The sequence below is a fragment of the Lontra canadensis genome, unplaced genomic scaffold (assembly GCF_010015895.1).
Source record: "Lontra canadensis isolate GAN:19392208 unplaced genomic scaffold, GSC_riverotter_1.0 scaffold149, whole genome shotgun sequence".
Lineage (NCBI taxonomy): Eukaryota > Metazoa > Chordata > Mammalia > Carnivora > Mustelidae > Lontra > Lontra canadensis.
The window spans coordinates 714,189-739,144 of record NW_022631143.1 but is presented as its reverse complement, the minus strand read 5'-3'; the positions used below and the strand labels follow the sequence as shown (position 1 = coordinate 739,144).

The 24,956-nt window shown below is 40.1% G+C and overlaps 1 protein-coding gene across 4 annotated transcripts in view; it reads left to right on the top strand.

Annotated features, from left to right (window-relative positions):
* Positions 1–24,956, top strand: part of KCTD16 (potassium channel tetramerization domain containing 16) — a 283,672-nt gene that overhangs the window by 256,888 nt on the left and 1,828 nt on the right. The window lies entirely within an intron of this gene.

The following is a 24,956-nucleotide window of genomic DNA, read 5'->3' as shown; positions in this document are numbered from 1 at the left end:
AATCTCAACTAAATAAACCAGGCTTGTAGTGATAAAAAAATAAATAAAAAGGCAAATATAATTCTTCATATACATTCAATTTTAAATTCCTTATATATTTTCATTATTTTAAATTATTTTTATATTTCCCTTTCCACACACAAAAAGAAAGTATAATTTTGCTGGGATTTTGAACAAGAGGGATAGCATGAGAATAATGTACTCTTTTGTTACCTTTATTACTAAAACTTTAGCTTAAAAGATAAGATCTGCATGCTTTTAACTAAAATTAACTATAACTGAAAACACAACTCAATATGTACTTTTTTTCCTCTTTGACTTGCTCTGTCACTTTGTGATATGACTCTCCAGTCATTTCGTCCCCCTACACACACACACACACATGCACGCACGCACGCATATACACACACACTCAGAGACCAGGAGCATATTACAGTGCAGTTTGAGTATCAGACTTCTTCTGCCTGTTTTTCATTCAGTTGAGGAAGGTAAATTGCCATGGTCTCAGGCTTACTGTTCATTTTCCTTAATGCGTAATTCAATGATTTCATTTAACTGGGGAATATATTTTTGAGTGATACATTTTTAGCTGGGTAGATCTAAGCTTTTGAATTCATGTTGGCAACACTGTCTTTGAGACTACACCACATCTCTTTTTTCCTGGCACATGTAAAAACAAACAAGAAAATCAACCTCTTACAATAACTGTAACGATGAATATTTGAAAAGATCGACTCTTTAAAATGGTCTTTCCCTCAACATTCTCTTATACCTTATGCTATACAAACTGTTTTTATTCATAAGTGGTCTCTAAAGATCAGAGAGAAGGAGAATACAGAAATATTCTGAATAAAACGCACATAACTGTAGACGAAAAGTTTAAGCTGCCAGTGACGTATTCGGGAAAACAAATGAAGCTACGCTCATATGAAATACAAACTTGTAATGAAAAGGTGATGATTGCTAGATAGTATGTGTTTAAATATAATAAATATGTAATGAATCTGTGGTCATATAGCCTCATTGATGAAAAGGTGTTTCATTTATTTGCTCACTCAACTGACCAGTGTGGGGTGGTGGTATATGCCAGATATTTTACTCTTCCTTGGGCGTAGAAGATGAATGAGGATGGCCCCTGCTGGTGAGGGCCCCTGAGTTTGATGTAGGATCAGAGAGTACAACATGGTGCTGTAAGTGCAAGAGAGATGTGCCCAGGTGAAAGGTGAGAGGACAGAAGAGAGGTCAGTAACTCCATTTCTAGGGCCACCAGGGTTGGTTATGGTAGAAATCAGAAGACTTTCTGAAGAGGTACAACTAAGCTAACTCTTCCCTGATGAATTATCCAGGCAGCAGGACAATGTGAGTTGTCAATGGGTATTTTACTAAGGAGTAAATATGGACAGTGGAAGGAGACTAGATTAAGGAGAGGCTCAAATACCAGGTCAAGAATTTCCTGTCCTGCTAGGGAGAATAATCCAGTGCCAATGAGACCAACCTGAAGACTGACAGTGAGAATGATGGTAACACCAAATATACAAATTTTACCTCAAATTTATATGCTGTGATATTATTATAATTTTGTAAAATATATTCATGAATATCCTCATTTGAGACAAAGAAGCTAGCAGGTGTAAGTAGGGTAATAATACTGTCAAAAGTAGGAATGAGAAAAATACAGGGATTTTAGGAATTTGGCCAAAATTTGGCCAAACTCGGTAGGGTCTAGGACAGATAAGGGCCTGGGACACAAGTCTCATACCATAGTTAGTATAGTATGCCACCTTTACTCAAGGCCTTCTATACTATAGAATATACTATTCTATACTATACTCATAGTATAGTATGGCACATTTACTCAAGGCCTTCTGAAATGTAGGCCAGCCATCTTCTCATCTGTGGGGAAGTTCAGTGGGACTTCTGTTTAGTAGAGTAGGACTGGGTCAAGGGTCAGCCCATTGATGGGTAAAGAAAACTCATATTGTATGTATAATTCATTCTCTTTACATGAGAGAAACAGATTAAGGAATAATCTGTAATAATTAGTAATAATAAGTTGGTAGTTATTAATTACTTATAGCTAGTAATAATATATATTGCTAATATATTATCTGTAATAATAATAATAACTGGTAACAACAATGACAAATATGTTTAGTTCAAGGGCCAAACACCAAAGAAAGTATTCTGCATTTACTTCTCAACCTCATGAGGCAGGTACTGCCATGGCTCCTGTTTTACAGGTGAGCAAACTGAGGTTTGGCACTTGCACAAGTCACGTAAGTGGTAAGTAGAAGTGTGATTGGTACTGGGATTTGTCTGATGTCACAGTCCAAGCTCTTCACTACCATGTGAAACTGCCACTTGATTTACACAGCACCTATATTCTACCATATGTGAATTGTTGGTATTTAATAAACCATATGGAAACTTCTTCCTCTGTTCCAAGAATTCTGCTGCAGAGGCTGTTATTCTGTAGATGAAGGAACCCTGTCCTAAAATGTTTACTAACTACTACTTGGTCCTGCTGTTAAAAAAAAAAAAAAAGAAAGATGCCGAATGTCTTGGATGCTAATGCAATTTGGTTTGCTGTTTTTTTTTTTTGTTTTGTTTTGTTTTTTTTTTTGTTGTTTTTTTACTAATCTAGCTTCATGGGCTGGGATGTAATGGAAATATATTAGGAACCCTGTTTCTTGAATAAAAATACACAAACCAAAGGAATAATATAAAGCCGAACATGAAATCTGTTAATTTTCATCGGTGTTTGAACTCCAGGTTTTGCTTCCGTTTCTGACAGCCCAGAGGATACGGAGCTGTCTTCCTGCATTTCAGTGTGTTTGCAGCTGTTCTCTCTCTGCCTCTGGTAGGGAACACAGGATCAGGTACTCAGATGTGACAGGATGATGGAAATGAGAAAGTGAAGATGGCACATGGGAAGGAAGTAATTAACCAGAATGCATATTTATCATAGTCTGTCATTGTTTACAAACAATATAATGATTCCTGATTGTAGAATTAAACTCCAGGCTCCCAGTTTGTGAAGTCAATCAAATAACCCCAGCAGGTGCAGATCAGCTGAAGGACTAACCAAGGAAGTCTTCTGATACACAGGATAGGGCTAGAGACAGTGAGATCATCTTCTGTCAAAAACAGATTGCTTGTGAAAGATTTCAACAATCTATGTATTGGGATGTCTTTACTGACACAATCATGGCATAATGGGGAAGAACTGAATTTATAAACAGAAAAATTCTCTGCTCTTATACCCAGCTTAGACCCTTTGCTTTCCTGAGCCTCACTTTCCTCAGCTGTAAAGTGAGAATAAAGAAATGTATGTCATAGAGTATTTGGTCTCTCTCTACCTCTACTCCTAGAAGTCACTGTTATCTTTTGCCTGGACGCTGGAATAGCCTTCTACCTGGCTTCCCTACCTCCATTCTTGCTCACCAATAATCCATCCTCTAGAGAACAAGACAAATAAGCTTGTAATAAAGATGAATTAAAGTCATGTAATTCCTCTGTTAAAACCATCTATCATGAGACACCGGGGTGGCTCAGTTGATTAAGTGTCTGCCTTCAGCTCAGGTCATGATCTCTGGTCCTGGGATAAAGTCTCAAATCGGGCTCCCTGCTCATTGGGAAGCCTGGTTCTCCCTCTCCCTCTGCCCCTTCTCTTGGGCTCTCTCATCACTCTCTCTCTCAAATAAAAAAGTCTTCTAAAAACAAAACAAAACCCCACCCATCTTAATGCCCTGGTATAAAACCCTAACTCTTGATTGTAGCCTTTGCAGTCCTACTGGGTTTGGCCCCAGTCTGTTTCTCTAACCTCATTTTCTATACTTCCTCCTCTCTCACCACATTCAAGCCATGCAGACTTCCTTTCTGTTCTCTGCACATGCCATCTTATTCTGACCTCAGGACCTTTGCATTCAAAGCTCCTTTTGCCTATAATGACAGCTACTTGATCTTCACAGGCTGGATTCTTTGGATGCTGGGTCTCTGCTTAAATGTTACCTTTTCTGGAGATGCCAACTGGCCACTCCATCTGTTGATTACAACCCTCTCTCCCCAACTCTCTACATTAAATTATCCTGTCTTAGTTTCTTTGCAGCCCTCAACACTATCTGAACTTTTATTATCTTTTACTTGACTATTGTTTATCTATCTTATCAGAATGTAAATCCCTGTGGCTAGGTCTGAACCCATTGCTTAGACAGTGTCTGGTAGAAAGCCATCAGATATTAGTTGAGTGCTAATTGAATAAATACAAGGATCAAATGAGGTATAATGACTGAAAGTGGTTCTATAATCTATTAAGTATTATACAAATAGTAGGTTTCATAATTTATCTCCTGCTAAGTCATGACTCTTCTCAAATCTTTGTCAGAGTGGAATGAGCATAATTTTCAGCCAGAAAGTCTCTTTCAAATGGGAACTTACTTTCCAGGAACTTATATTTTAATGAAAGACAAGAATAACAGAAGACTAAAATTGAATGTCTTATAAAATATGTAAAATATCTTACATTCATATTGCTGAGGTCACTTTTCTGTTTTACACCATGCTACTCTGTACAACTGTATGGATGCAAGCATGTCATATGGAAGTGTTGAAACAGACATCTTTATGGAATTAGAGGAGAAGCATGGGGAAAAAATGGAATTCGAAATAGTGTTGTGAGGAGAGAGATCAGGCTTTATCAGTTTGGATCTTCTATAGGCCCATAAGAATTCCCAGATATAACTCATTACCTTTATCTTCCCCTAGCTACCAACCTTTTCCTCATTCTGGCACCTTTCCATGTACTTGTTGGCCTTTTGTATATTTTCTTTGGAAAAAAGTCTATTCACCTCCTCTGGCCCATTTTTTAATCAGGTTTTTTTTTTTTTAATTATTGAGTCATAGGAGTTCTTTATATATTTTGGATATTAACCATTTATCATATACTTGGCTTACAGATACTTTCCCCCATCCCATAGGTCACCTTTTCATTTTGCTGAATGTTTCTTTAGCTGACAGAAGCTTCTTAGTTTGATATAGTTCCACTTAGTGATTTTTGCTTTTACTGTTTGTGCTTTTGGTGTCATATTCAAAAAATCATTTCCAAGATCAGTTGTCAAGGAGATTTTCCCTATGTTTTCTTCTCCAAGTTTTATGGTCTCAGGGTTTATGTTTAAGTCTTTAATCCATTTTGAGATCAGGCAATCTGTGTCAAAATTCCAATGGCATTTTTGCACAGAAATAGAAAGAAAAATCCAAGATGCCAGGCTGGCTCAGTCAGTGGAACATGCAACTCTTGATCTTGGAGTTGTAAGTTAAACCCCCATACTGGGTGTAGAGTTTACTTTAAAAAATAAATTAGGGGCACCTGTGTGGCTCAGTGGGTTAAGCCTCTGCCTTCAGCTCAGGTCATGATCCCAGGGTCCTGGGATCGAGCCCCGCATCGGGCTCTCTGCTCCGCAGGGAGCTTGCCTCCACCTCTCTCTCTGCCTGCCTCTCTGCCTATTTGTGATCTCTGTCTGTCAAATAAATAAATAAAATCTTTAAAAAATAAAAAATTAATTAATAATTAATTAATTAAAATTAAAATTAAAAAAAGAAAAATCCTAAAATTTATATAAAGTCCCAAAAGATCCTGAATAGTCAAAGCAATCCTGAGAAAGAAGAATAAGCTTTCTGACCTCAAACTATGTTACAAAGCAATAGAAATCAAAACAGTATGGTAGGGGTGCCTGGGTGGCTCAGGCGGTTAAAGCCTCTGCCTTCGGCTCAGGTCAGGATCCCAGGGTCCTGGGATTGAGCCCCGAGTCCAGGCTTTCTGCTCAGCAGGGAGCCTGCTTCCTCCTCTCTCTCTGCCTGCCTCTCTGCCTACTTGTGATCCCTGTCAAATAAATAAAATCTTAAAAATAAAAAAAGTCGGTATTGGCATAAAAATAGACTAATAGTTCAAAAGAACAGAATCAAGAGCCCAGAAATAAACCCTCACATATATATGGTCAACTAACATTTGACAAGGGAGCCAAGAATACTCCATGAGGAAGGTAGTTTCTTCAATAAATGGTACTAAGAAAACTGGATAACGACATGCAAAAAAATGAAATTGGACTCCTATACCACTCTTTTGTTTCTCTCTCTCTCTCTCTCTCTCTCTCTCTCAAAGATTTATTTGGCCACCTGAGTGGCTCAGTTAAGCGCTGCCTTTAGCTCAGGTCATGATCTTGGGGTACTGGCATTGAGTCCCCCTTTGGGCTCCCTGCTCATCTAGGAGTCCTTCTCCCTCTCCTGTTGCCCCTCCCCCTTGCTTGAGCTCGCCTCTCTCATGCTCGCTTGCTCTCTCTCTCTCTCTTTCTCTCTCTCACCTTTATTTGAAAGGCAGAGAGATAGGGAAACTTAAGCAGATTCTGCTCTGAGTGCAGAGCCCCATGCAGGGCTCAATTACAGGACCCTGAGCTCATGACGTAAGCCAAAACCAAGAGTCAGAGGCTTAACTGACTATGGTACCCAGGCACCCCTGTTTGGGATTTCTTTTTAAAAAGTTCTTTTCCAGCCATTTTCCAAATGTAAACAATTAAGAATGTGTTGTTGCAGATCTGATTATCAGTTAAGAAAAGGGAATATATTAAATAACCAGAGACCAAGAAAATTCATATTTCTTTCAGACTAATTTTCCTATGATTATCAGAGGGAGAATTGTTTTCCATCCCTTGCTGTCTGAAAGTCATTAGTGCCAATTAATATTGGTAGCTTTTGCTTTCATTTATATTGGATATATCTGTCAAACCGCTTCAAAGACTGTTTTAAGTGAATTAACCATGGAGGTAATGGTGGGTTCCATGATTTTTTTTTTTTTTTTTTTTTGGTGGGGGTGGGCTCTGTGATTAAAGGATGTTTCTCCCCATCATGGAAGAGTGAGTTGGGCAATTTTATGAGGTTGTGCATTTGTGTATAATTACTATGACTTAAGTGAAACAGGAAGGGGTGCCTGGGTGCCTCAGTCAGTTGAGCACTGGGCTCTTGATTTTGGCTCAGGTCATGATCTCAGGGTCATGAGCCCCAGGTTGGGTTCCGCATTTAGCAGGGAATCTGATATTCTTTCTCCCTCTCCCTTTGCCCCTCCCCCTGCTCATGTGCAGTCTTTCTTTCACACAAACTCTTTTCTCTCTAATAACTAAAATCTTAAAAAAAGAAACAGGAAAATCATATATAAAGGCGTAACAGTGAAGTATCATTACTGTTTTATCCTGTTTTGAGAATTTACCCTCTTTCAGGAATTCTTACTGCCCTTAGAGTCACTGCAGCTCACATATGGCAATTCTTGCCCCAGAGCTATGGGGATGAGAGCTTACCTACTAATTGTTCTTCAGTGATATTTTCCTAAATATTATCAATCTGTGCAAACGGGATCAATGCTTTGGTAAACAGCCCATAATGACACTAGAAAGCAGAGATCTGGGTTAAGTAATAGGAAAACAAAGAAAAGCAGAAGAAATAAGAAGTTACCTATCAAGTTACCATTATTGAAATTACCTTTTAAATATTTCATGACTGTGACTGCTATCAGCATTTCCAATTTAGGTATCAAGATAATAATTTATCTTTAAAAAAAAACATTATTCGGTGGGCATTAAATATATTATAGGCACAGTAGGCATGCTGCTGTGGACAAATAGCATTTAATTCTCATCCTCCTACAAGAGAAGTACTGTTATTTCTAACATTTATAGATGAGGAAACTGCCAAGTCACCAGCAGAGTTGTGCCCCATTGTGGTATCTTTGATTCTAAAGTCCAAACTCTAAACCACAGGGTTTTAATTACTGCCTGACTTATGGAAATTCCAAGCTTGCATCTCAGCTTATCTTTTGAAGATTGAGGTTAGTTGTTTACCAGCTCTATCCCTCAGTTAGCTCTTCTGTAAAATGTAACAGTAGAGCCTACTCCATAGGGGTGTTTTAAATCTCAAATGAGATTCTGCAGGGAAAGTACAGAACAACACTTGGAATGTACTAAATGCTCATTTTAACTTCATTTCTTATCATTACATGATTATTAATATAGGCTGTAGCTGTGTGGGGAAAGTCTTTGGGTAGAACCACCATTGTCCCATTTTGAAATCCTAGTGAAAGGAATAGTAATGAACCAGTGGCCAATTAGTAGAGATAACATGTTCAGACAGAGCTGCTAAATTGTGTAACTCTTACTCTGTCATCTGAAGATAGCCTGGTGAAGATGAAGTGTTTTTCCATTTTATGAAAGGTGAAGAGGCAACTCAGTTTTCTTCATTTCCTTTCATTTGGCCTCTTTCAGAACTTACTGTGAATGGAAGGATTGTTTCTGCCCAGTAAGCTCCTTTCAGAAAAGCAGCGTTTCATAGGAGCATCAGAGTATAACAATGGAACAAGTAATAGCCTTGGAGTCGGATCTACGAAAAATCAAATCCTAGTTTCACCTTTTACTAGTTTTGTGACTCATGAGCAAATTAGTCAAATTTGTGGAATTCCATTTTCTTACCATAAAATAAGAATACTACTTACCTTAGAACAGTAGTTCTCAACTAGAGGTGATTTTGCTGCCCAGAGGACATCTAGCAGTACCCAGAGTTTTTTAGTTCTTCACTGAAGAAGGGAGTAAGTAGAGAGTAGTGTTAGAGGCCAGGGATGGTCTGCTGATACAGATCCTGTGATGTACAGGATAGCCCCCAGAGCTAAGAACTATTCTGCGCAAATGTCAATAATGGGAAACCTTGCCTTAGACTGTTGTTAGAGTAAAATATTTGTAAAGCACTTAGCATTGCACATGACACGTGGTACGTTCTCGTTTTTCATTAATGCCTTTTGTGAATTCCTAGGCTTCCTCTGTCAAGTCCAAACGTTGTGATAAACTAATTCACACTGAGGTGTCAGACTTGTTCTTACATTGTGGGTACAGGTACTTTAAAATAAGGCCTTTGAGATGTTGACTCAGTAAATCTCTGGAATTTGAGTCTTCCTGAGAGCTGGGGAAGTGTGGTCCCTTGGAGCCTCCTATTCAGGAGGTGGGAATTAGGTAGTGGAATTCCTTAAGTCTCTTCACTGGTTATGATGATTCAGTGAGATGGTGCAGGTAAAGTGCCAGGCCCTGTGTCTAGCTCAGAGTTAGGTGCAAACACAGGTCTGCATTATCATCAGGTAGAGGTACCATTCATGCTCCCTCCTTCTTTGTCTTTGCCTCTCCGTCTATCTCTCTCACCATTTCTCTCCCTCTCTACCATTTTTCTCTCTCTGACCATTAGGTGTGTGATCATATGGTAGGAATCTGCTCTCTCCAGACCCTTCTGTCTTGTGCTCATCTTGACTGTACTCAGCAGTGGACTCTTCTTGTGAGTTTTCCCACCCTAGATGCAAGATTGTCCAGATATGAAACCCTCAAAAGTTGGAGGTGATTTTTGCTCATAGTGCTCCATACCTTCCAAGCTGTGTCTCTAGCAAGATCTCAGACAGGGCTCCAGACTTGGAGTTTGGCTTTGACACTTACTCTTAGGCTCCTTTCTTTCTCCTCATTATAAAACGAGGGTACTCAGGAGCCTCTGAGGTCCCTTCCAAGTCTCACACCCCAAGGTTCTATGTGGGCCTGCTTGCAGTGAGCTCTGCACCATCATTCAGGTGATCCTTCTCATGGCTGGCTGTGCTTCTCATCATCTAAAGTTTTCTGGTCAACCTAACTCCTTTAAAGTAGTTTATGACTTATAAATATCTTTAAGACATTTTTATGTTATCTGTGATTCTCATAAATTCACAGGATTCTCTAGCCTGTAAACAACTTCTCTGGGTTAATTTGGCTTTTTTTTTTTTAATTCTACCAGGAGGATCAATAGAAGTTTAGGTTTGCATTTGCCAATAAACAATAGATTGTTGTGTTTTGTTTTTTTCCCTTTTGAGAAGGTATCGCATATTGGTTGGTTGTTTAAAATTCATTAAGCAGTATTAATAACTATTCTATCTTAATTAACTGGCAAAGGATTTTTTTCCTGTATGAATTGGGTGCATACTTGAGATACTGCTGACTGCTACCAAGGTAGCTGTGGTGGCACTGATGCATGGTGGAGGGAGACAGTGTGCCCACACATCAGGAAGAGCACCCGTGACACTTCATCCTTCATTTCGCCACTTTCAGTTCTTTCTAGTCAGCTCAGAGATTAGATTAAGAATTAAGAATTAAGAATTAAGATTTCTTATATAAGTATATTGGTAACAGTCCTGTGGATTTTCAAGTTGTTCACTTAGCTGATTACTTCTAAAAGTGACTGAAATGCTGAAATCACTGGGGCTATCATGTCTTAAGTCAACACTTCCACCTTTTGGGCCTATTAGAATTTTTAATATTTTTGATATAAAACTCTCGTGGTGTTGAATATTGTCCCCGCAAAAGAGCAGAGGCTTTGTACTAAAAGATCTGAATTGGAATTCTCTGTTTGTCACTTGTCCACTCTGTAACTGGATTGGGTAATTGACCACTTTGACCTACAATCTCCTCTTCCATAAAAAGGAAAGAAGAACATCCACCCATATAATATTGTGAAGATTATATATGGTGCTGAGCACTATAATCAGCACAAAGGGGGCCCTCAATAAATTATATCTATTATTATTATGCTAAGTTTCTGGTTTTGGAGGTATAGCTGTTACCCACTCCAAGATTGACTTTGTACAACAGGTGGCAGGAGAGCCTGAGTGTCTCCTGAGAGTGTTAGTCAACTTTGTTGGAACTAGGTAAAGAAGAGGTACCATTCACTAAAGAAACTATTTACCTATAAAGTAGTTTAGCCATGTGGGAGTACTTGCCCCAAAAGAACTGGCCAGCGTTAGTGCTAGAGTTACACAAGTGCTAGAGAATGACACAGGTAAATTAGACATTCAGTTATATGAATGTGATGTTGTGTTCAAGACTCTTACCATATTTATTTATTTTTTTTTTAATTTTATTTTTTATAAACATATTTTTTCCCCAGGGGTACAGGTCTGTGAATTGCCAGGTTTACACACTTCACAGCACTCACCATAGCACATACCCTCCCCAATGTCCATAACCCCACCCCTCTCTCCCAACCCTTCTCCCCCCAGCAACCCTCAGTTTATTTTGTGAGATTAAGAGTCACTTATGGTTTATCTCCCTCCCAATCCCATCTTGCTTCATTTACTCTTCTCCTACCCCCTTAACCCCCCATGTTGCATCTCCTCTCCCTCATATCAGGGAGATCATATGATAGTTGTCTTTCTCTGATTGACTTATTTCGCTAAGCATGATACCCTCTAGTTCCATCCACGTCGTCGCAAATGGCAAGATTTCATTTCTTTTGTTGGCTGCATAGTATTCCATTGTGTATATATACCACATCTTCTTTATCCATTCGTCTGTTGATGGACATCTAGGTTCTTTCCATAGTTTGGCTATTGTAGACATTGCTGCTATAAACATTCAGGTGCACGTGCCCCTTCGGATCACTACGTTTGTATCTTTAGGGTAAATACCTAGCAGTGCAATCGCTGGGTCATAGGGTAGCTCTATTTTCAACATTTTGAGGAACCTCCATGCTGTTTTCCAGAGTGGTTGCACCAGCTTGCATTCCCACCAACAGTGTAGGAGGGTTCCCCTTTCTCCGCATCCTCGCCAGCATCTGTCATTTCCTGACTTGTTAATTTTAGCCATTCTGACTGGTGTGAGGTGGTATCTCATTGTGGTTTTGATTTGTATTTCCCTGATGCCGAGTGATATGGAGCACTTTTTCATGTGTCTGTTGGCCATTTGGATGTCTTCTTTGCAGAAATGTCTGTTTATGTCTTCTGCCCATTTCTTGATTGGATTATTTGTTCTTTGGGTGTTGAGTTTGCTAAGTTCATTATAGATTCTGGACACTAGCCCTTTATCTGATATGTCGTTTGCAAATATCTTCTCCCATTCTGTCAGTTGTCTTTTGGTTTTGTGAACTGTTTCCTTTGCTGTGCAAAAGCTTTTGATCTTGATAAAATCCCAATAGTTCATTTTTGCCCTTGCTTCCCTTGCCTTTGGCGATGTTCCTAGGAAGATGTTGCTGCGGCTGAGGTCGAAGAGGTTGCTGCCTGTGTTCTCCTCAAGGATTTTGATGGATTCCTTTCTCACATTGAGGTCCTTCATCCATTTTGAGTCTATTTTCGTGTGTGGTGTAAGGAAATGATCCAATTTCATTTTTCTACATGTGGCTATCCAATTTTCCCAACACCATTTATTGAAGAGGCTGTCTTTTTTCAATTGGACATTCTTTCCCTCTTTGTCGAAGATTAGTTGACCATAGAGTTGAGGGTCTATTTCTGGGCTCTCTATTCTGTTCCATTGATCTATGTGTCTGTTTTTGTGCCAGTACCATGCTGTCTTGATGATGACAGCTTTGTAGTAGAGCTTGAAGTCTGGAATTGTGATGCCACCAACTCTGGCTTTCTTTTTCAATATTCCTTTGGGTATTTGCGGTCTTTTCTGGTTCCATATAAATTTTAGGATTATTTGTTCCATTTCTTTGAAAAAAATGGATGGTACTTTGATAGGAATTGCATTAAATGTGTAGATTGCTTTAGGTAGCATAGACATTTTCACAATATTTATTCTTCCAATCCAGGAGCATGGAACATTTTTCCATTTCTTTGTGTCTTCCTCAATTTCTTTCATGAGTACTTTATAGTTTTCTGTGTATAGATTCTTAGTCTCTTTGGTTAGGTTTATTCCTAGGTATCTTATAGTTTTGGGTGCAATTGTAAATGGGATGGACTCCTTAATTTCTCTTTCTTCTGTCTTGTTGTTGGTGTAGAGAAATGCGACTGATTTCTGTGCATTGATTTTATATCCTGACACTTTATTGAATTCCTGTACAAGTTCTAGCAGTTTTGGAGTGGAATCTTTTGGGTTTTCCACATATAGTATCATATCATCTGCGAAGAGTGATAGTTTGACTTCTTCTTTGCCGATTTGGATGCCTTTAATTTCTTTTTGCTGTCTGATTGCTGAGGCTAGGACTTCTAGTACTATGTTGAATAGCAGTGGTGATAACGGACATCCCTGCCGTGTTCCTGACCTTAGCGGAAATGCTTTCAGTTTTTCTCCATTGAGAATGATATTTGCGATGGGTTTTTCATAGATGGCTTTGATAATATTGAGGTATGTGCCCTCTATCCCTACACTTTGAAGAGTTTTGATCAGGAAGGGATGCTGTACTTTGTCAAATGCTTTTTCAGCATCTATGGAGAGTATCATATGGTTCTTGTTCTTTCTTTTATTAATGTGTTGTATCACATTGATTGATATGCGGATGTTGAACCAACCTTGCAGCCCTGGAATAAATCCCAATTGGTCGTGGTGAATAATCCTTTTAATGTACTGTTGAATCCTATTGGCTAGTATTTTGGTGAGAATTTTTGCATCTGTGTTCATCAAGGATATTGGTCTGTAGTTCTCTTTTTTGATGGGATCCTTGTCTGGTTTTGGGATCAAGGTGATGCTGGCCTCATAAAATGAGTTTGGAAGTTTTCCTTCCATTTCTATTTTTTGGAACAGTTTCAGGAGAATAGGAATTAATTCTTCTTTAAATGTTCGGTAGAATTCCCCCGGGAAGCCGTCTGGCCCTGGGCTTTTGTTTGTTTGGAGATTTTTGATGACTGTTTCAATCTCCTTACTGGTTTTGGGTCTGTTCAGGCTTTCTATTTCTTCCTGGTTCAGTTGTGGTAGTTTATATGTCTCTAGGAATGCATCCATTTCTTCCAGATTGTCAAATTTGTTGGCATAGAGTTGCTCGTAATATGTTCTTATAATTGTCTGTATTTCTTTGGTGTTAGTTGTTATCTCTCCTCTTTCATTCATGATTTTATTTATTTCGGTCCTTTCTCTTTTCTTTTTGATAAGTCTGGCAAGGGGTTTATCAATCTTATTAATTCTTTCAAAGAACCAGCTCCTAGTTTTGTTGATTTGTTCTATTGTTTTTTTGGTTTCTATTTCATTGATTTCTGCTCTGATCTTTATGATTTCTCTTCTCCTGCTGGGTTTAGGCTTACTTTCTTGTTCTTTCTCCATCTCCTTTAGGTGTAGGGTTAGGTTGTGTACCTGAGACCTTTCTTGTTTCTTGAGAAAGGCTTGTACCGCTATATATTTTCCTCTCCGGACTGCCTTTGTTGTGTCCCACAGATTTTGAACCGTTGTATTTTCATTATCATTTGTTTCCATGACTTTTTTCAATTCTTCTTTAATTTCCTGGTTGACCCATTCATTCTTTAGAAGGATGCTGTTTAGTCTCCATGTATTTGGGTTCTTTCCACATTTCCTCTTGTGATTGAGTTCTAGCTTCAGAGCATTGTGGTCTGAAAATATGCAGGGAATGATCCCAATCTTTTGATACCGGTTGAGACCTGATTTAGGACCGAGGATGTGATCTATTCTGGAGAATGTTCCATGTGCACTAGAGAAGAATGTGTATTCTGTTGCTTTGGAATGAAATGTTCTGAATATATCTGTGATGTCCATCTGGTCCAGTGTGTCATTTAAGGCCTTTATTTCCTTGTTGATCTTTTGCTTGGATGATCTGTCCATTTCAGTGAGGGGAGTGTTAAAGTCCCCTACTATTATTGTATTATTGTTGATGTGTTTCTTTGATTTTGTTATTAATTGGTTTATATAGTTGGCTGCTCCCACGTTAGGGGCATAGATATTTACAATTGTTAGATCTTCTTGTTGGACAGATCCTTTGAGTATGATATAGTGTCCTTCCTCATCTCTTATTATAGTCTTTGGCTTAAAATCTAATTGCTCTGATATAAGGATTGCCACTCCTGCTTTCTTCTGATGTCCATTAGCATGGTAAATACTTTTCCACCCCCTCACTTTAAATCTGAAGGTGTCTTCGGGTTTAAAATGCATTAGCATGGTAAATTCTTTTCTACCCCCTCACTTTAAATCTGAAGGTGTCTTCGGATTTAAAATGAGTTTCTTGTAGGCAACATATAGATGGGTTTTGTTTTTTTATCCATTCTGATACCCTGTGTCTTTTGATTGGGGCATTTAGCCCATTAACATTCAGGGTAACTATTGAGAGATATGAATTTAGTGCCATTGTATTGCCTGTAAGGTGACTGTTATTGTATATTGTTTCTGTTCCTTTCTGATCTACTACTTTTAGGCTCTCTCTTTGCTTAGAGGACCCCTTTCAATATTTCCTGTAGAGCTGGCTTGGTGTTTGCAAATTCTTTCAGTTTTTGTTTGTCCTGGAAGCTTTTAATCTCTCCTTCTATTTTCAATGATAGCCTAGCTGGATATAGTATTCTTGGCTGCATGTTTTTCTCGTTTAGTGCTCTGAATATATCATGCCAGCTCTTTCTGGCCTGCCAGGTCTCTGTGGATAAGTCTGCTGCCAATCTAATATTTTTACCATTGTATGTTACAGACTTCTTTTCCTGGGCTGCTTTCAGGATTTTCTCTTTGTCACTAAGACTTGTAAATTTTACTATTAGGTGATGGGGTGTGGACCTATTCTTATTGATTTTGAGGGGGGTTCTCTGAGCCTCCTGGATTTTGATGCTTGTTCCCTTTGCCATATTGAGGAAATTCTCTCCAATAATTCTCTCCAATATACCTTCTGCTCCCCTCTCTCTTTCTTCTTCTTCTGGAATCCCAATTATTCTAATGTTGTTTCGTCTTATGGTGTCACTTATCTCTCGAATTCTGCCCTCCTGGTCCAGTAGCTGTTTGTCCCTCTTTTGCTCAGCTTCTTTATTCTCTGTCATTTGGTCTTCTATATCGCTAATTCTTTCTTCTGCCTCATTTATCCTAGCAGTGAGAGCCTCCATTTTTGATTGCACCTCATTAATAGCTTTTTTTATTTCAACTTGATTAGATTTTAGTTCTTTTATTTCTCCAGAAAGGGCTTTTATATCTCCCGAGAGGGTTTCTCTAATATCTTCCATGTCTTTTTCGAGCCCGGCTAGAACCTTGAGAATCGTCATTCTGAACTCTAGATCTGACATATTACCAATGTCTGTAATGATTAGGTCCCTAGCCTTTGGTACTGCCTCTTGTTCTTTTTTTTGTGGTGAATTTTTCTGCCTTGTCATTTTGTCCAGATAAGAGTATATGAAGGAACAAGTAAAATACTAAAAGGGTGGCAACAACCCCAGGAAAATATGCTTTAGCCAAATCAGAAGAGATCCCAAATCGTGAGGGGGGTGGGGGGGGAAGGGGATAAAAAGAGGTTCAGAAAGAAAACAAAAAGAAAAAAGAAAAAAGAAATAAAAAAAGAAAACCAATAATGAAAAAATATAAAAAGGAAAAAATATATATATATATTAGATAAACTAGTTAAAAAACGTTAAAAAAAGACAAGGGTAAAAGTTAAAAAAATTTAGCAGAAGAAGAGAAAAAAATTGAAAAAGAAAACAAAAATTAACTGCAAGGCTGAAGAATCATGGGGAGAAAGCCATGAGTTCCGTGCTTTGCTTTCTCCTCCTCTGGAATTCCGCTCTCTCCTTGGTATTGAAACTGCACTCCTTGGTAGGTGAACTTGGTCCTGGCTGGGTTTCTTGTTGATCTTCTGGGGGAGGGGCCTGTTGTAGTGATTCTCAAGTGTCTTTGCCCCAGGCGGAGTTGCACCGCCCTTGCCAGGGGCCGAGCTGAGTAATCCGCTCGGGTTTGCTTTCGGGAGCTTTTGTTCCCTGAGCGCCTTCCGTAGAGTTCTGGAGGACGGGAATGAAGATGGCGGCCTCCCAGTCTCCGGCCGGGAAGAGCCGAGAGTCTGGGGCCCCACTCCTCAGTGCGCCCTCAGAGAACAGCGCCCAATTGCTCCCGTCTGCCTGGCCTCTGGCCGCGCTCCGAGCTGACCGAGCCTGCGACCGGTTCAAGATAACCCCAAGCTTAGAGCTCACTTCTCGGCTCTGTCTCTGTAGCCGGCTTCCCCATTCTAATACCTGCAAGCTCTGCGACACTCAGACACCCCGATCCTTCTGTGACCCTGCGGGACCTGAGGCCACACTGACCCCGCGTGGGCTTCACCCCAGTTAAGCCTCTGGAGTGATATCCCTCAGCGGAACAGACTTTTAAAAGTCCTGATTTTGTGCTCCGTTGCTCCGCCGCTTGCCGGGAGCCGGCCCCTCCCCCCGCGGTCTATCTTCCCGTCACTTTGGATTCACTTCTCCGCCAGTCCTACCTTTCAGAAAGTGGTTGATTTTCTGTTTCTAGAATTGCTGTTCTTCTTCTCTTCGATCTCCCGTTGGATTTGTAGGTGTTTGCAATCTTTAGATAAGCTATCTAGCTGATCTCCCACTACCTGAAGTAGTCTCAGCTGCTACTTCTCCGCCATCTTGACTCCTCCTTATGTCGACTCTTACCATATTTAAAACAAAAATAACTCATACTAGATTAAGCAAAGAGAATTTCTGGTTTATGAAATTATAAGCCTAGGAATGGGCCCAACTTGAGACAACACAGACACAGTCAGTTCTATCTCTTGACTATGCTCAGCTTTGCCTGTCTTGCTTGGCTTCTTTGTGCATGAATGTCCTCTTGCCAACCTGTAGGGAAGGTGCCCAGTGAACTCACGTTCCCCTATCTTGGCAACAGCCCATATCATAGAATATATATTACCCATAAACTCCAGTGGCTCAGATTCAGTGAAGACTCAGGTTCACACAACTTGGGTCCCATGGTTGAAACATGGGAAGTTCACATACGGGGTCAGATGTCCTCCCCTTGTGGCTAGGCATGGCAGTATGAGTGATGGTCCCTTCAGGAGCACATGGAGTTAGGAAGAGGTAGTTCCCAAAAGGGAGAAAAAAGGTATTTTGGGCACCTGGGAGGCTCACTTGGTTAAGCAACTGCCTTTGGCTCACGTCATGATTCCAGAGTCCTGGGATCGAATTCCCCATCGGGCTCCCAGCTCCATAGGGAGTCTGCTTCTGCTTCTCCCTCTGACCTTCTCCCCTCTCATGCTCTCTTTCTTAAAAAAAAAAAGGGGGGGGTGTTTCTACTGAAAAGGGGACAAACAACCCCTGTAATAATGACATACACATTTCATTCTAAGAGACAGAAGACCCTTAGATGTTGATTGAGAGACATTATAGGGGGAGGAGTTGTTCGGGCCCCTAGTTCAAACTTATGAAAAATCAGTAAAGAAAAATGTAAAAGGGAGTGGCCATGCTAGAGGCCCTGGGTAGGAAAAAGGATCAGGATGGGCTGTGGGACTTGCCTATGAAACAGGGCAATGAGGACTTTGGGGGCAGGAGTAACTAAGTAGGATCTTAACAGAGAAATGCTGAGACTAGGAGGCGGAAATACAGTAGGAACGAAGAAAGGAAGAAAAAGGGCAAAAAGCACCTGGAAAATGAGGTAGCGGTGTTATCCAGGAACATTGGAAGAGCAAGGCAATAGGCCAGGAGGCCAGAATTCAGGATTTCCTGCCTTATAGCACACCATCACATTGCTCTATTCAAAGGGAAACCCCACAACTGAAAATCCTGAGCTGGGAGGGTATGACTGAGCATCACCAAATTGGAAAACAGTATGAATAGAGACCCATGATAGAATGGTTAGGAAAGTTAATTTTTACTGAAGTTGTATAATGGCTCTAAGGATTTTTTCTGTGTCTGCGACAATAAAATAATTGAATGATGATCAGTTAAAAAATTATGTATGTGTGTATACACACAAGCACATACATACATTGATTCAATTCTGGATATGCCTGTGGATCCTGCTGTTACCTATGCTGGTCAGCACATTGTTGTTACATGCCTAGTGGTATGCCTAAATATTTTCCATTATAACTACCTTTGCATGTCAAGATTTTTCTTTCCTGTGTGTGTGTGGAAGATTTACTGTCTCTTTCACACACCCTAAACCAAAATTTATTTTCTGTGCCATCATCCATCTCATCTCCCATTCATTTGTCATGCATCTACTACTATGTGCCCCGAAACCCTAGTCTGTATGTGGCTTGGAGTTTGCCAAAAAGGAACAAACATGGGCTTTACAGTCAGGTGTGGGGAAACAGACATTGAACAAATAAATGTAGAAATACCTCCATCATTACCCATGGTGATGGTGCAGAAGAGGTAAGCTGGAAATTGGGACTGGCTGCAACTGGGGTGGGGGGTAGAGGTGAGGCTGCTCTGAGAAAGCGATGTCTAAAATGAGCATTGGAGAACTAAAAGGAACTAAACAGGTGAATATCAGAAATATAACTGTTAGCGGCAGAAGGAGAGCAAATAGAAATCCCTAAGGTATAAGAAAGGGCAGCAGGGCAGGAACTGAACTCAGTGATAGCTTTCTGTTATTTCCATTTCCCGACTCCTGTGTCTGAGCACAGGTTCTGGCAGGTCAAGAACTGTCTTTCTTTTCTTTCGCATCCCTGGCAGGGTCAGCACACTCTTATTAAGCTGTTGTCTCTCAGTCCCAAATCCACCTCTTGATTCTGCCTTGTGATGCTGGGGCTGGGATTCAGCTAACCACACTTTGCATTGGCCCAGCAGGCTTCCCCTTGGGGTCTGTGCTGTCCCAGGGTTTGCGAGAGGAAGGCTGGAGGACAGGAGCAGAGGAGGGACCCCTTGTCAGCATACTGCTCATCAGCATCAACCCAGCTTTTATTTGTTTATTTTATTACTAGAAGTAGTTAGTCCCGGTTCACAGTTTTGTTTTGTTCTGTAGCCCGCAGAGCCACGCCCTGCAGAGATACCAGGACCGACAGGCAACGTGCCCTCCTTGGATGCCTAGGCACAACCTCCACATGGTGGCTCTTGCAAGCTTCCAGGTTCTGATAACCCCGTCTTCGATTGGTCTCCCCAGCCCTAGAAGGGGTGGCCGCCTCCTGCAGTCTTTCTGCATCTTTTTCACCCCTCCAGTACCTGTTTTACCAATTCCTTATATTAAATTCTCCCTATGAAGATTACAGGTACAATGCCTGTTTTCTCAACTGGCCCTGACTGATGCATGAATGATTTTAACGTCTGCTCTTACCCAAATTTGCCACCTTTTAATGAGGAGCCCCAGCTGGGCCCATCCAAGGACAAATGTCCAAGAGTGGAAAGGAAGCAAGAAAGGATGATTATCAAGCTGGAAAATGTATTTTCTCAGAAGCTTGCACAGCCTGCCTATTCCCAATCTCTACTATGAAATATCTTCTCCAAGGTTAGCAGAATTATAAAAACATCAATTTGGCCATTATTGACTTTTCAGCTGGGATACCAGGAAAGTCTTTCAGCAGCCTCAATAAATTAGATCTGGCCACCTAGCTCCCAGACTGGCAGGCTCCTACATCATTGACAGAGAAGACAGGGGAAAGCAGTTTTCCCAGCTGTTGTTGTAAATGATGTACATTGTGTTCACAACCATTAGCAGGTGGAGAATTTGAAGTGTGGGTAGATTGCAGAGCTGTCTCTTTTAAAAATGCATAAGCACTTTGTGAGTTTGCTAAGTCATGTTTCACTCAGCTTGGTTTGAATTTTTCATAGGGGAGAAGTATTCTGTAGTCTTTCCTCTTTTATTCCTTCTTTATCGGTAAGGACATCTGCAGTTAGGATTATGGTCCAAAGGGGCCACGTACAATCATACAACTTGCCTGACTGGTCCTCAGTTTTTCAGAGTTGTAAAATGTTGGAAGATTTGAGCTTTAAGGACTTAGGGCGATTTAGGGTCCTGTTCCTCCCCCCTTAATCCAAAATACAGATTATTCCTGGCTCTGGGTTTGAATTTATTTTATGTGTTTTCAAGCAAATTCTTATTCCAGAAGACTCATCCATTTGTGAAATTGTTAAGCACTGTGCAGTAAAGGAAACTTCTTTCCAAAACTATCCCCTGGTCACATACTGTGTGCCAGACACTGCACGTGCTTGTGGTTACTCTCCGCTCTCACAGCAAATCCAGGCATTACTAAATGTCATTATACATTTTCTTGATGAGTCTAGCGTCAGCATCAGTGCCCTTCCTCACATGATGTTCCAGCCAGACCTAAGAACTGATTGTAGAGTATATTGGGGGCAGCATACCAAATCCTGTCGAACATGCTCCTCCTTTGTGTGGTTTATGTAGGTTAGTGCCTGGCTTTTAGTAGAGCAAATAGGTATGAATGAATAGAACATTTATCGGGTGCTTCAAACCATGAAACACCTTTGCATTAATTGTCTCATTTCATTTTTCTAAAACCTCTGTGAGGGAGATACTATTATTATTTTTAAAGATTTTGTGGATTTATTTGACACAGAGAGAGAGATCACAAGTAGGCAGAGAGGCAGGCAGAGAGAGAGGAGGAAGCAGGCTCCCTGCTGAGCAGAGAGCCCGATGCAGGGCTCGATCCCAGGACCCTGAGATCATGACCCGAGCCAAAGGCAGAGGCTTAACCCACTGAGCCACGCAGGCACCCCGGGAGATACTATTATTAGCCTTACTTTTTAGATGAGGAAATTGAGGCTCAGGGAGGTGAAGTATTTTTTATCCAAACTGACAAATTGTGGGGCCTGATTCTGGAGTCCTCAATCTGTGCTGCTGCATTATGATTTTGATACAATTTAACACATGTGTTTGGGTCATTCATTCGTTCCGCAAACAGTTATCAAACCTCTGTTATGTGCCAGTCACCAAAAATGATATAATATCACTTATTATGCAGTGGTTTATTTAAAAATAAAGTAGAGCTATTGTGCTTTTTTTTTAAATTAAGCAGTGGTTTATTTAAAAATAAAGTAGAGCTATTGTGCTTTTTGACCATTAGCCTGTTAATAAACCCTTCAAAAGACATTAATTTTTTTTTTGCCCTTTTAATATCAATAAATGAGACTTTTCTTGGGATGAAATAGTTTTTTTTTTTCCTACATCTGGCTAATCAGTTGTAACCTGTTTTCTCTTCAAATGGAGAAAATTATTCCAGTCAGTATTGAAACCTCAGCTGATGGGGAGCAAAAGTATATTGTAATTCAATGTACCAAGGTATTTATGAGATCATAATTTGCTATAATTGGGGAGATTCTAGAATACCTTGAGTTACAGAATTGACCCTCCACAGCTCCTTCCACATCTGCCAGGACTGGTGAGCACATGTCAGTGGGGCTGCAAGGGCAAATGGGTCCACAGCCCACACACATTACTTCTCTGCTATGGTTTAAAACCTCTGCTCTGGTCAAGTTCTTGGGAAGGGGGTAATGAGACAGACAGTGCTTCCCCCCCCCCCCGCGCCAAAAAAAACAGAGTGGTTATCTTCTCACATTTAACTGTTTTTAAATTTCATCATGACACAGGACCTCCAGCTGCATTCATACCATCTTTTCCTTGATTTAATATATGGACTCCAGAAGCCTTCTTATGAATTGTCTTGCTGAAAATGTTAAAACATTCAAATGTTCTCATAAAATATTGAAACATGTTGTAGTATAACAGGCTTCACTAAAATTAAGTTGTTCAATTTCCCTTTAATAGTGATAGCTCCTAGAATAAGTAGAAAGTAATATTTCTATTTGCCTGGAAGCTGGAGGATCCCAGCTGACATTTAAACCCTTGGTCATCGTGGCAGTTCAGGGAAGATAGCTGCATGCACTCTGCATTCTTGCCTTAAACATGCAGTGGAGGGTTGTGTGCAGTTTTTCACAGAAACATGCAGGGCTCCCTCCCATGATGGTGTTCATGTTGTTAAATTGCCCTTTAGAAAAGCCTTAGGTTTCCCTAAGTCATGAAATGACTTTACAGTGGGGAAGGTAACTCTTGGGGAGAAAAACACAGACTTGTCTTTCTACTGGTTCAGCAGGGTTTGTGGCCAAAATAGCTCATCATCTTGTTTTAAGGTAATGCTCAGGCATATCTCAGCAGATATGTCTTCTTCTCTATTCTGTTTGTCTCCTCTTTCCTCTCCTTTTTTTTCTTCTTCTATTTTTTTAAGGCTTAGGTTAGTTTCTGAACTTTTCTCATAAAGGATCAAACTAGACCAGGTCTGGATTGATAATGATTACCTTGTTTTGACCCAATGCATTGGAGCCATTTCTCCATCAAGTCCTATTAGTCTAGGGATGGCTGGGTTTGGAGAGGCAAAGGCCGATTCTGCCTTTGGAAGAAGAAAAATGATACCCTCAGAATCTGGGCTGGCAGAGAAAAGATTTCCTATTGCTGATATTTGCAGTCAGCAGCTGGTACATATTGAGCAGTTTCTCTGTTGCATGGAAGATGTTTACTGGTAATAGCCAGGGATAAGTAGGACATTATTGCTGTGGTGATTCCTTTTGGCTAATTGGATTGTTGCATTTCATTTAATGGGTATATAAATACAATGATTACTCAGTCACATTTTAAAAAGTGGTTTGAAAGAGTGGATATACTTTCGAGATAATTTTGGAGTTACGATTTATAAGGGACTTTTTTTACTCCTTCTGGAAAATAAGTAAGTTTCCATAAATATTTAAATCATTTAGTATATGGATGACAGGCCTTTAACAAGAAGACAGGATATAACTTTCCTATTAGTTTCCATTCTAGGTTTCCTCTACTTTGACCATATTAGAGGTGCCAGTAAAGTGGGATCTTACTATAATGTGATTCATTGTTTATGAGAGTAAGATATAGCACAAATCAAACTGGGTCTCCTTTTAAACATACGTAGATACTACATTATCCTTGTCCTCAATATTAGCATTATAAAGGGGATTCATTTCCTTTAATTTTTATGGCTTAAGTGCAATGAACTATATGAAATAGCCTAGCATATAATGTATGATGAGTGAATAGTATCAAGTTCATGACCTAAGAAGACTGAATGTTCAGGGAATAGAAGGCTGGGAGAAGTGACTTATGTTTAGGAACTTGCTTTGTGCTGTAATTGTGGATTTTCTAGCTCAGGGAGCCACCAGCTGTGTATCTGAAAAATGGGTCTGTCGCCAAATAGCTGATTACAGTGCGGTGAATCAAAACTGAGGGGAATAGGGAGAGAGGTACTCATGTTGGCTTAAATATAAGATAGTGGATTATGTAACTTAAAAGTCCACTGACAGGACCAGCTCCAGGTGTGGCTGAATCCAGGTACTTAAACGTTACTAGAAGGATACAGCCTTTTACTGAGTTTCTACACCATACTCTGAGCCACTTGCTGGAATTACAACAATGGACACTTGGCTGTGCCCAGCTCGGAGAGTTCATGGTGAGTAGCTGAAATGAATAAAGTGAAAAAGAATATCAGAATGTGATTTGTGCAATATTAGAGGCACTTACAAAACAAAACCATAATTCAGAGGAGGAAATGATAAATATTTTTGAGGAGAGGTAAACAGACACTTCAGAGAGAGAAGTTAAACCCTGAACATTGTTTTTAAAGAAAAGCAGGAATTTTACTGTCCAACAAGTTGAAAAAAACAAATGGTTAGTTGCTTTGGTTGTGGTACTTGGGAAATCTGCATTCAAATCCCAGCTCTGCCACTTACAAAATGTGCAAACTAGGGCAAGTTTCTTAAATTCTCAGGGTCTTAGTTTCCTTGTATGAAATCTAGGAGTGGAGCTACTCATAGAGTTATCATGAGGCTCCCGTGAGATTGTGGGTACACAGAGCTTACTTGGGGGGCTGGCACAGAGTAAGCCCTCCCTGACTCTTGTAGACTGCCATTGTTGTACTGGACTGCAGTAACGTGGAGCTCTGGATCCAGGCTTAACACCAGCCATGGTAAAATCAGGTAGCATTTATTGAGAGTTTACTGTGTGCTATGTACATCGTTAAGAATTTCACTTGATTTATCTATACCCTCTCTACAACTCTAGGAAGTAGGCAACTGATTATCCTCATCTCCCAGGGGAAGAGACAGAAGCTTTGAGAATGTAAGGGGACTGCCAAGGTGACAAGATTGGTACATGGTGTAGCTAAGTAGCTGGCTGCAGTGCCCATGGACTGAAGCCCAGCATGCAGTTATGAACTTCCTTCCTGCAATGCACTTGACTTTTAGGTGCTCATGTTGCAGCCTA